Below are 11,430 nucleotides of genomic sequence, written 5' to 3' on the forward strand. Positions count from 1 at the left end.
AAGGTTAAACCAAGCAGGAAACATGATCAATTTGTTTCATGTTTAAAGTAAATTCCGAGTAAACCAATACCGTGAAGACAATTTCCATTAAGAAACCCTGTTACCAATGAACCAGAGAAATTATTTATGGTTAAACAAAAACGCAGGGAACATGACAAATTTGTTGTTAAAATCGCTGTTATAGTTTGATTCTTGTATCTTCTGCTTATTGTTAGTGTTTCGATGGACAAGAACAACAATAAGTAGCTGAATGAACTTTGTGGTGACACACTCAGAGATTTTCTTTTGTTAAAAGTCTTAATGCTTTGGTGTGTTAATTTCTGAAAACCTACCTCAACAATTTCTCCTGGTGTAATGGAAATATATTTAAGCTTTTGTGTTATAAATATTTTTTCGCGCTGCTTGTTTTTCTTCCATTTACTAAATTGCATTGAAAATTTATAGTGGAACATTTAAAATTTATGAGACTAAGGAGACCGACCGAGTTTGAAAACAAATGAAACATTGTAACGTTTACAACGGACGCATAAAAACAATGAAACAGAAATTTATGGCCACTTAACAAAGGAAATCAAGAAAGAATATACAAAATTTTACTTGTTTAGTTGGCCAGAAAGCCAAAAATAAGTTAAACAAGGGTGGGGAAATGTTTAAGAAAATATCATTGTAAGCATTAATTAAATAGTTTTTCGACTTTTCGAGCAAATGATGCAAAACAAATGTTGGAAATGAATTGATTTTTGTTTTGCTTTTCTACAGATTATGTTATTATTATTTGCTTAGATTATTATTTTCCTTGTAATTGAGGCATGAACTCAATGTTGTAGATGTTATCTGTCATCTTGTTATGATATTTAAAGTAGAACATAAATTTCATCTCTTCGGTCAGAGGTGATGATGTAGGTGGAATGTAAAATACTGTACAATGTAGATTAAGGTGTCCCTTATTTGGTATTTTTTCTTAAATTGTTCTTAAATTTTAGCAAAATCTGATAACGTTTACCCAAAGCAGGTAAGGTGCTTGCATATTAATCTGTCCAGTCAATAAGCGAAAAGTTGTCAATTGCATTTTTCTTACAAGTCACAAATGGCGGTGATTGATTGAAATAGTTGCCAACAGTCTTATTTTTTTTTGCCGCCAATTTTTAATTTTAAATACTCACATTAAAGTTAACATCTGAGAACCTCAGAAGCCAAAAATTCAAGTCCCTATGTAAACACTTTCCCTGTAATAAATTTTGAAAAGCGATTTTTATAAAATAAACAGGTTTCGTTAAAATGGTTTCATAGCTTTAATTTCAATGTAGATATATGTTTCCACCACTCTTGAAATCGTTTTTATATTATTTTTAAAAATGTGTTAAATTTTACATACAAAAAAAACTGGTGCATACCATTTTAAAGTACGTACTCTCTTCTTAATTTACATATCCATTTCGTTTTGCTTTTGTTTGCTCGTTTTCAGCTTGATCAAATTTTCTGACTCATGTCTGATGTTTATACTCTATACCACCATAAATGTTGTGTAGTATAAATGCATTCTTGTAATCAAGGTACAGGTCGCAATTTTAAACGGAATATTGTAATTTTTTTTAGCAAGAACGAACCTTGTTGACATGGACGCAAATTGGTCCAAATTAAACGCTAATAAATGTGCAGCAAAAACTGATCTAACAATCAAATTAAGCCAGAAGAACTCTTGTATGAACATAAAATATTACACCAAATTTTATTATAATCAGTCCACATTGGACCATACTCCTCATATAACTCCCACTCTCGAAAGGCACAGCCATACAGATACAGCGCACTTAGGGATGTTTTGAAAATCTAGCTGGATTATTAATTTAAGGAATGTAAAAATTTAAAAACGCAGCTCGACAGATAACAAATAAACATCGTATAGAGAATTTTCAAGTCGTTTACTTGAGATTTGTCGTTTTGGACACTGTTAAAGTCAGGAAAGTTGACAAAATGCGTTTTTATGGACTTTTTATGGTTTTGAGAGGTTTACAATATATTTTTTGGGGGTAAACGAATAAAGATTTTACATTGATTTTTGTCTGTGAAATACTATATTTTCTGTGAAATACTATTTTAAATTAAATTTTTATGATAAAAAAAGGAAATTATAAAAACCTGTTTTTCTTCACTTTTTTTAAAAAAAATTAAAAGGTTTTTGAAAGTTAAGGTAGTCACGATCCTAAAAATGTTATACATCACGATAAAATTTGAATTCATTTCTTTTAGATTGAAAAAAACGTTACGCGTTGTTGCGCCATTCAAAAAATTCAACATTTTATGTAAAATTTGTTTAATTATTCGACAAAAAGATGAACCCAGAAAGGCTTTACAATAAATACTCAATTTTTAGTTATAAATTTCATATACAAATTGTAAAAACAAATTTCTTACTTAAATTATGGCTAATTCTTTAGAAAATAACTATAAACTTTCTAGACATTAAAACTACATTCCGCCACACTAATATACAAACTAATAACAAAATAAGGGTAAAAAGTCACCTATCAAACAAAAGAAATCACATTAAAAAATACCGCCTGTGTCAAAAATTTTGCCGCTATTTTTAAATTTGCCACACTGTGCACTGTGATGTTAGGCCATCGAGGCAAGTACACGTGTAAATATTAAACACGTTGTCTCTTTTTATCGGGGATCAAAATTGTCAAAGACAGTAAATTACGACATCTAAACTAATATTTGTAGTTATTAAATTATTAATATATTTCTTTTAAAGAACGCAAAAAATATAGTGCCGGAGTTTCGGTGGGTCTGGCGTAGAGATCGCGATATATGGATTTGACGGTTTTTTACGAGCCGTTAAGTGCTAAATATCGTAACAAGAAATTCCTAATGAATGTAACTTTTTTTTTAACCTTTATCCGACACGATTTTGGTTTTATTTGACTTCTTTTGTATAACTTGAGTTGCTTTTGTTTGTTTTCTGTTGCCTGTTGTAATCGAGATATATATATCGATTTGAAGTTGGAAATTGTAGGGGAAATTGCATTTTTTTTAAGCTTTTTTCATGCATTTTAGAAAGTGATTCTGAGTCGATCGGTATACTTTATTAGACTAATATTTTTAGGCGTTACAAACATCAGCAAAACGCATAATACACAAAAATCAATATTGCTGAAAAATAGTTTTGAAATTTGACAATATCCAAATTGCGCTGAATAAATATTTACATCTATAGCAGTATTATGTTAAAAGGTCTAAAATATGTTTATTTTACACTAGCTGACCACGGTGCGCTTCGCCACCCCAATTAGAAGATAGAAATAGTACTATCAAGTCTCACTTTGTGAATCTAATTGTAAATGTCTAATTTCATATTTCTGGGTCCATTATTATAGAAAATGCAAAATGTGTTCCTAATTTTAAATTTTTAGGTTTATTATTATAAAATATTCAAAAAGTACCATTGCAATAAGGAAATAATACCATTGATTATCACTTTTAAATTCGCATTCACTAAACCATAACCCGTCAAGTTTGAATTTTAGATTTGTATATCATTTCCTATATTATCAACTAATTTTGTTTCTATAATACTTAATATTTAATAAATTATCACAAAACCGAAACCGATCGGTTTTTAATTTTTTAAAACCGAAACCGCTGTTTTGAAATTCTTAGATTTTTTGGAAACTCTAGGTCCATTATTATAGGAAATTCAAAAAAGTACCATTAGAATATATAAAAAGTACCAAAAATCCTCCACTTGTGGTTTTCCACTCACTCGGGTGCATATAAGCTTAATTTCATGGCTTTAGATTCATTGGTGAAGAAATTACAAAAAGTACCATTCGAATAAAGAAAAAGTACACTAACTTCACACCTTGGTTCTCGAGTTCCAAATAACACCCTGTTGGTTAATTTTTGTATGAATCCAGGAACCAACGTTAAAAAAATTATCAAAATTGTCTTAATAATTTCAAATATAATGTATTTTCCCGATTTTATCCCCTTTTTGGTATCTTTTTATCCCCATTGAGGTGGTACAATTTTATTCAAATAAATTTCTGTAACGTGGTGGGAGCTCATAATAAAATATTCGTATGTCTATGTCAAATTATAGAAAAACATATTTTATGAAAAAGTACCAAAAATAAACACAATTTTTATCACTTAAGGGTTCGAATTTCCAAAAAGTACCAAACTTATATTTTTTGATAAGTAAAGAATGCGATTTAAAATTTGATTCTATGTTTATTGGTTTAAAAGATACATAGGGTGACAAAAAAGTACCAAAATACAGTTTTTACCCGTTTTCTCCCCTAAAAGTTTCGAATTTCGAAAAAGTACGAAACACTTGTCAGCTTATTTTTTGTATGGAGTTTTTAAGATATAAGGTTACCGAATTTACCCGTTTTTACCCTTTTTTACCCCCTAAACGTTCGAATTTCCAAAAATCCCTTCTTAACGGATCGTTTTGGAGAGGGAGGAACCCACAGTTAAAATTTCATGATTCTAGCTTCAGTCGTTTGGGCTGTGCGATGATGAATCAGTCAGTGAGTCAGTAACGTTACTCTTTTTTATATGTATATAGATTGTTGAAGTTATTTTTATTCTCAATGTCAATTTTTGTTAGACTGTCGCTAACTGCGTTCTGAAGCATTTAAATGTTTAAGTGTCTAAAACTAGGGAAGTAATTAGCCATTTAGCTAGTCAAGTGACTAGTCTCCCATTAGTACCCAGAACTGCAGGACTGTTTACAATTTACATTTACATAAATATGCAGGTAAGTGTGTTAATAAGTAAATCTATTTGTGTTCTATTCATTGTTAAAGTTATCGACAAATGTCAATTTCAGCTTATGTGGGTATTTGTACAACCTACTAGTTTAAAAATGGTAATATGGATTTATTTATATATTTTATGTCACAAGCAAATATATCCTTTACAGTTAACGTAACATGTTATTAAAGTTTATTTTTGGCCAGGGACGAATTCAATTTTCTATAAATATCGTTCTTATCTATTGCCTAATTGCTATATTTAAATCGATCGAATGTGGACAATTAGAAGAGACTACTTAACTCAGATTATGTCCATGTAAATGTTATAGACGTGGTTACTATTTTGTGAAATCTTATCTGGATTTAGTAGTAGGATTTTGGAGTAGTGTATCATAAAATCGCTCTTGATCAGCTATATTTTTCCAATGTGGATTTGTTGAAGGTTGTATAAACATTTTACTTGTATTTGTTTAACAGTGTATTAATACATATGTATATTTTATTTGTAATAATTTTTTGTATTCCAATTTACATAAACATAGTACATGTGGTGTACATGTATATAAATTGTTGAAGGTGTCGTGTATAAAAACATACAAAGGTTTATAAATATATATGTCTGCCAAAATGTATAATATCCTTATAATAACAACTAACTCCTCCATAAACATGTACATTAGGGCAGGGACCGAAAAAAAGTTAAAGAGAAAATTTAAAATCATAAATACTCTATGTTAGATTCAACGGAAACTCTTTTTCAGTATCTATGGTGATATTAAAGAAATGATCTCAACTCGACAGTTAATAGTTATTTATCAATGTAAAAATAAAAGTTCGCATGAAACTCTTAAAAAAAGAGTTTTAAATAGCCGTCATAAAAAAACCCATTTGAGGAGTTTTATTTTTCCAGTCAGAAAATAAAACTCTTTTCGTTTATTTTCTACTTTTTTCAGTATCTTTCTTTATTGAGTCTATCTGATACATATATGTTCAATTCACAACTGACGTTGTACAGTCGTATGAGTTATAAGTCGTCTGATTCTACAATAGTTGTACAAATGTTGTTGATAATTTCTATATAAATATTTTGTACAACACCTACAACATTTTTACATATGTTTTTCGAATGTTGTATTAAAATTTAAGTGTTACCAAAAGTTAATATTTATACATAAACAAACAATTTTTTTCATTTTAGTATAAAATAATAACCAAACGGTAACACTGAAATCAGTTAATTTATTTAATTTATGAAAAACTATAATTTGTTTTAAATATTTGTCAATTGTTTGCATTTTTACACTATTCAGACGTTAGTTGCTATTTTTCGCTGCACTATTAATTTTACATATTAATAGACTTTAGGATGTTTTGTTTTTATCTGTTTCTTTTGGCATTTACAAGGCTTGACAAGGTAAACTTACGAATTTGAGAAATTTGCGTTCACAACCGCAATAGTTGTATCATACAACGTACAACATACAACTACGTTGTGAATTGGACAATAATGTTTGTAATAATTTATTTGTTTACGAAAAGAAAAACAACAACAATTTGATAATAGGAATCAAACAGTAACAAAGTAAAATCCAACTTGATTTTATTTTAATGACAATTTATTCAATGCTACGCATGGTATTTTACAAATTGTAATGATCTGATCAGCGGCAGGCTTTAGGTTTCAATTTACATAAAATGAATTTTATGTTCCGACGAGAAAAATAAAACTACTCACATGACTTTTATTTTATAACGGAAAAAAATAAAACTCCTCAAATGAGTTTTATTTCTGTCGGGAAAAATTGGAAATGTTATAAAATAACTTTTTTGATATCTGTTATAACCGTTACAGTCCCTGCATTAGGGTAATCATATTATTTTATTTGAAGCACATTTTAATGATTCTAAAAAAAAATTCAAAATAATTCCAACATTTCGTAGCGTAATTTCTAATATTTAATTCAAATTACTTTCTTGGGTTACTTATTTACGATTTTGTATTGTAATTTCGAATATTTTAATAAATATATCGCACTGGTTCCTCTAAAGAGAGTCAACTCAAAATTTAAAAATATTCAGTAGAAGAAAAAACAATTTTTTTTAATACATTACAATGAAACAACTGTACGGATACTGTATTTTTTGGCGAAAGAGCAGAGAAAATGATAGCAGATTATTACAGTGGGTAGATATGACCATTTGTCTATTTCATATTTTCATAATTTCTGCCTAGGACAGATTTTTCACCAGCCATAAAAGGGTTAACAATGTCCTAAAAATGTAAAGTTACAGAAGCGTAAATAAGCAACTCAAAGAAACAATTTTATATTAGAAAATAGGCAACAAAATGTATTTTAAAAAATATATATTTAACAAAATTGTTACCTAAAACTAAATTTCCTCGAAATCCCCCAACGTCAAATCGGCCCTCTTGCTAACCCTTATCAGGTACAATCGTTAGAACTTTAATTTTTAATTCTCATTTAGGATTTAGTAAGAAAACTTTTTTAATTATTTTGAATTTTTATTTAAAAAAAATGTTATAGAATTTTAAAATACTTTAGCTATAAAATAATAATGTGTTAATAATGTTAGAATATAGTTATATTTCATGTTTAATTATTCATGCTTAAATGAGATGCGGAAACTGTTATTAATAATGTTTTTTGTTCATCATGTAATTTTTAACTTTTTGTAAAATAATTGCTACTTTGATCCAAAATTCGGAACTTTAAATAAAATGTGCAGTCTCTAAACTTTAGCCGATTTTGTTAAATATTTTCAGCAGTTGCTTTTTAGAGAACAGATAACAATTTCAGACCTTGAGAGCACCGAAAATTTTAAAATTTCAATATAAGGACCACCCTAATATAAATACATAGACGTGTATTTTATTACTCTTGTATGTATTGTGTTTTCTTTAGTTTTTAAATTCTCTATTGATTAGTCGGCTGGATTGTAGAGTGTTTTATGAGAATGTGTGCTAATGTACACGTGTTATAAAACTATCGTAATTTATTTTATTGGAATAAAATTTTTTAGTATTTAATACTGTTCGAGATTACTGAAGATATGATCACACATGACAAATATTCACTCAAAAAAGGGTCACAAATTTGAGTTTTATTTAATGAAAGATGGTGAATAGAAAGATATCTGGATGTACAACTTATTGACCTTAGTATGAGCAATCGAAGACTTGATGGTCTCACTAAGGTTTATCTGATTTTTACTATAGTAAGTTGTATTATTGACATTTAATAATGCATAATTAAAGCACTCGTGGAAACAATTTAATCAACTATGTGCATCGACTGTTATAAAATTCAAAATTCATTAATCCATATTTAATTTCCATTAAGTTGTTGGATAAGTGATGCGCGTGTGTGATAAAAAAAAACTTAAGTAATTGAACAGTTTTATATTTTTAGAATAATATTATTAATTACCCTGAATAAATAAAGAACTTTGCTAATACTCTGGTTCATACGTACCAGAGCTCTGCAGAGCAGTAAATCAATGATTCATGTTTGATTTAGAATTTATCATGATCTATTAAAAATACAATGTATTAATTTTGCCCAAAATATGAATTGAATTAAAATTTGAATGAATCCAATTGAATTAAAAATTTTTGAAATTAAAAAATCACTGTCAGTGAATCATTCTTTTACAGCTCTGATACGAATACAGGGTACTAAGGTGGCCCTTGAATTCTTTTACACTTTCTCGATTTTCGATGCTCTTAAAATCAAAAATATGTCTATTATTTTTAATTAAATTGCAAAAGTAATTTTTTAATGGCAAAATTTTTACAAAAATTTAAAATGCAACTTTACGTCTTAACCCCAACCGATTCACCTAAATATTTTTCAGGATGATGTTTTTTTTACCAAAGTTCAACAAACTGAGGGATGAGTCTGAGAAAAATCAAACTTTTATATGTTAAGGGCCACCCTTCTGCTCACACATTATTCCTGGGAGATATTTGTATGCGGATAGGGGAAATCATGGACCGATATTCCCCATTTTCAATACCAAACAAACCTTGTCAACAGAGAGAATTTGTGGACAATTTAAGCCAGCTAGCTTCTATCGTGTTCTCAACAGACAGGTATACCGCCGGACATAGCTAGATCGTATTAGAATGTTATGAGGATCCAGAATGTGATCTTCGTCAAATATTATGATATGTTACAAACGGAATGACAAAATCAATATGACCCTATCTGTGTATAAACTCTTTTATATTTTACAATGTTTATAGTCAAGTTTATATGTATTCGAAATATTTTAAATCTGATTATTGGTTACAGATATCAAATTAAAAAAAGTATATTATTTCTTAGAGTACAAAAATTAATATTGGTTTAAAAACAAGTTTCGACTTTTTATGATTTTAAAAACACTGTCCAACAAATTGAGACTTTTTGTTTGGAACAGAATAGCGACCCTATAATTCTGAAAGGGCATGTTGAGTAGATCATTTTTGTAGAATAAACTTATAGTCCACCTGGTCGGAATTTTTGTTTACAGTGGGTCAAAGTTTTCATTTTTTGATCGAAGGGAGCAGTATACTAACTGAAAAAAATGTTGTAAGTTAATGTCTAAGAGAATTCTTATTGTCAGAGTTATATTGTGGAATTTTATGGGGATCATTTTTGTGGAAGATCTTAACCCTCTAGCTCATCTTCTTAGGGGTAAATTTTTCCCCTTTTTCGAGAAAATGAAAAAAAAGTCCTTTCAAAAGGACATTTAAGGATTAAAATATTCGACGAACATTTTTGACGGAAAATTTCAGTGGGGGTCACCAAAGATACCAAAGATGTAGATAAAGCACTTTACGCTTAATTAGCAAAATTGCACGCCACCTTGGGTCTCACATTTTTTAAAAAAATTGCCAAAAATCTATTTATAATCCGAGTGAGCTGATATTTAAAATAGAAATAGCCCTGGAGAAGATCTACAAAAATATATATACATATGTAGATTGTGACTTTTAGGTCACGAGTTAGGTTTATTTACTTACATTTTTTTAATTTTGTTCGATCTTTTCATAGTTTTTTAGGTGTTTCGAAATTAATTTTTTAAAATATCACCTATATTCGCGATAAAATTTCGAATACTATAAAAACAACTTCCTAACAGTCATGTCGTCGCTATAAAAAGTTACACGCATCCAAAGTTGGTACAAGTAAAAATGGCCGTATTTTTTACTTTTTTTCCCAAAAAAGTCCATATGTATTTTCTTTTGTAGAAAAAAATTTTCTTCGGGACTATATAAAATTTGTACATGATTCGGAAAGAGAACCTAATGCAAAAGAGTAGGAAGTAAAACTTAAGTGGACCTAGTCGCCTCCAGACTTATCCAAACTTTGCCAATTAAAAAAAAAAAAATGTTTCGTTTGAGCAAAAAATTCTAAAAAGGCCATGCATGTATAGCCCTATATCTTATTTAAACACGTACAAAGTTATTTTACTATCACACAGTAAATAACGTCGGCGTAGGGTGTTTTCTAAAAAACTCAGTTTTTGGAACACATTTTCCCCGTACTAGGAATTTTGGTATTTGGAAATAAAAAGTTTTAAAGATTATAATTCCATTGCTTTAAGGATCTACACTATTTCCAAATTTTGTTATAATATCTTCAACCGTTAAAATTTTACATTAATTAAAATTTTATATTTTTATTCATGGAAAATCCCAATATTCAAATTTTTTAGTTTCTAAGGAAATGAAGTCCGAAAAATTCATAAAATTATTTCATTTCACTAAACTGTTAATCTTCAAGTCCTAAGGTTTTCACCAATACCAACTACTTATACAAAAAGCTTATATTTGTTCATCAGGAGCTCAATATAAAAAAACGCCATTTTTACATGTTGCAACTTTGAATGCGTGTAACTTTTTATAGGGACGACATAACTGTTAACAAGTTATTTTTATAGTATTGGAAATTTTATCGCAAATATTGGTGATATTTTTAAAAACAATTTCGAACCACCGTAGGCCCGACATATCTAAAAAACTAAAAAAAGATGGAACAAGTTTAAAAAAATAAATAAATAAAACTAAATAACTCTTGACCTAAAAGTGATAAGAGTGATACATATGTATATATATTGTTTTTAGATCTTCTCTAGGACTATTTATATTTTAAATATCAGCTCATTCGGATCATAAATAGATTTTTTTAAAAAAGCGTTAAGAGATTTATTAACAACTTTGGTATCTTTGGTGACCCCCACTGAAATTTTCCGGCAAAAGTTTTCGTAGAATATTTGAATCCTTAACTGTAATTTTTGAAAGAACTTTATTTGATTTTCTCAAAAAAGTCCTTTCAAGAGAGGACCTAAAGGGTTAAGATCTTCCACAAAAATGATCCCCATAAAATTCCATAATATAACTCTGACCATAAGAATTCTGTCAGATAATAACTTACAAATATTTTTCAGTTAGTATAATGCTACCTTCGATCAAAAAATTAAAACTTTGATCCACTGTAAAAAAAATTCAGATCAGCTGGACTATAAGTTTATTCTACAAAAATGCTCTACTCAACATGCCCTTTCAGAATTATAGGGTCGCTATTCTATTCCAAAAATGCTGTTGGACAGTGTAATTTTTAGTGTAGATGAAGGCTAACTTTACACAGTGGGGAAA

This window comes from Calliphora vicina, chromosome 5 (assembly GCF_958450345.1).
Source record: "Calliphora vicina chromosome 5, idCalVici1.1, whole genome shotgun sequence".
In the NCBI taxonomy this organism is placed as follows: domain Eukaryota; kingdom Metazoa; phylum Arthropoda; class Insecta; order Diptera; family Calliphoridae; genus Calliphora; species Calliphora vicina.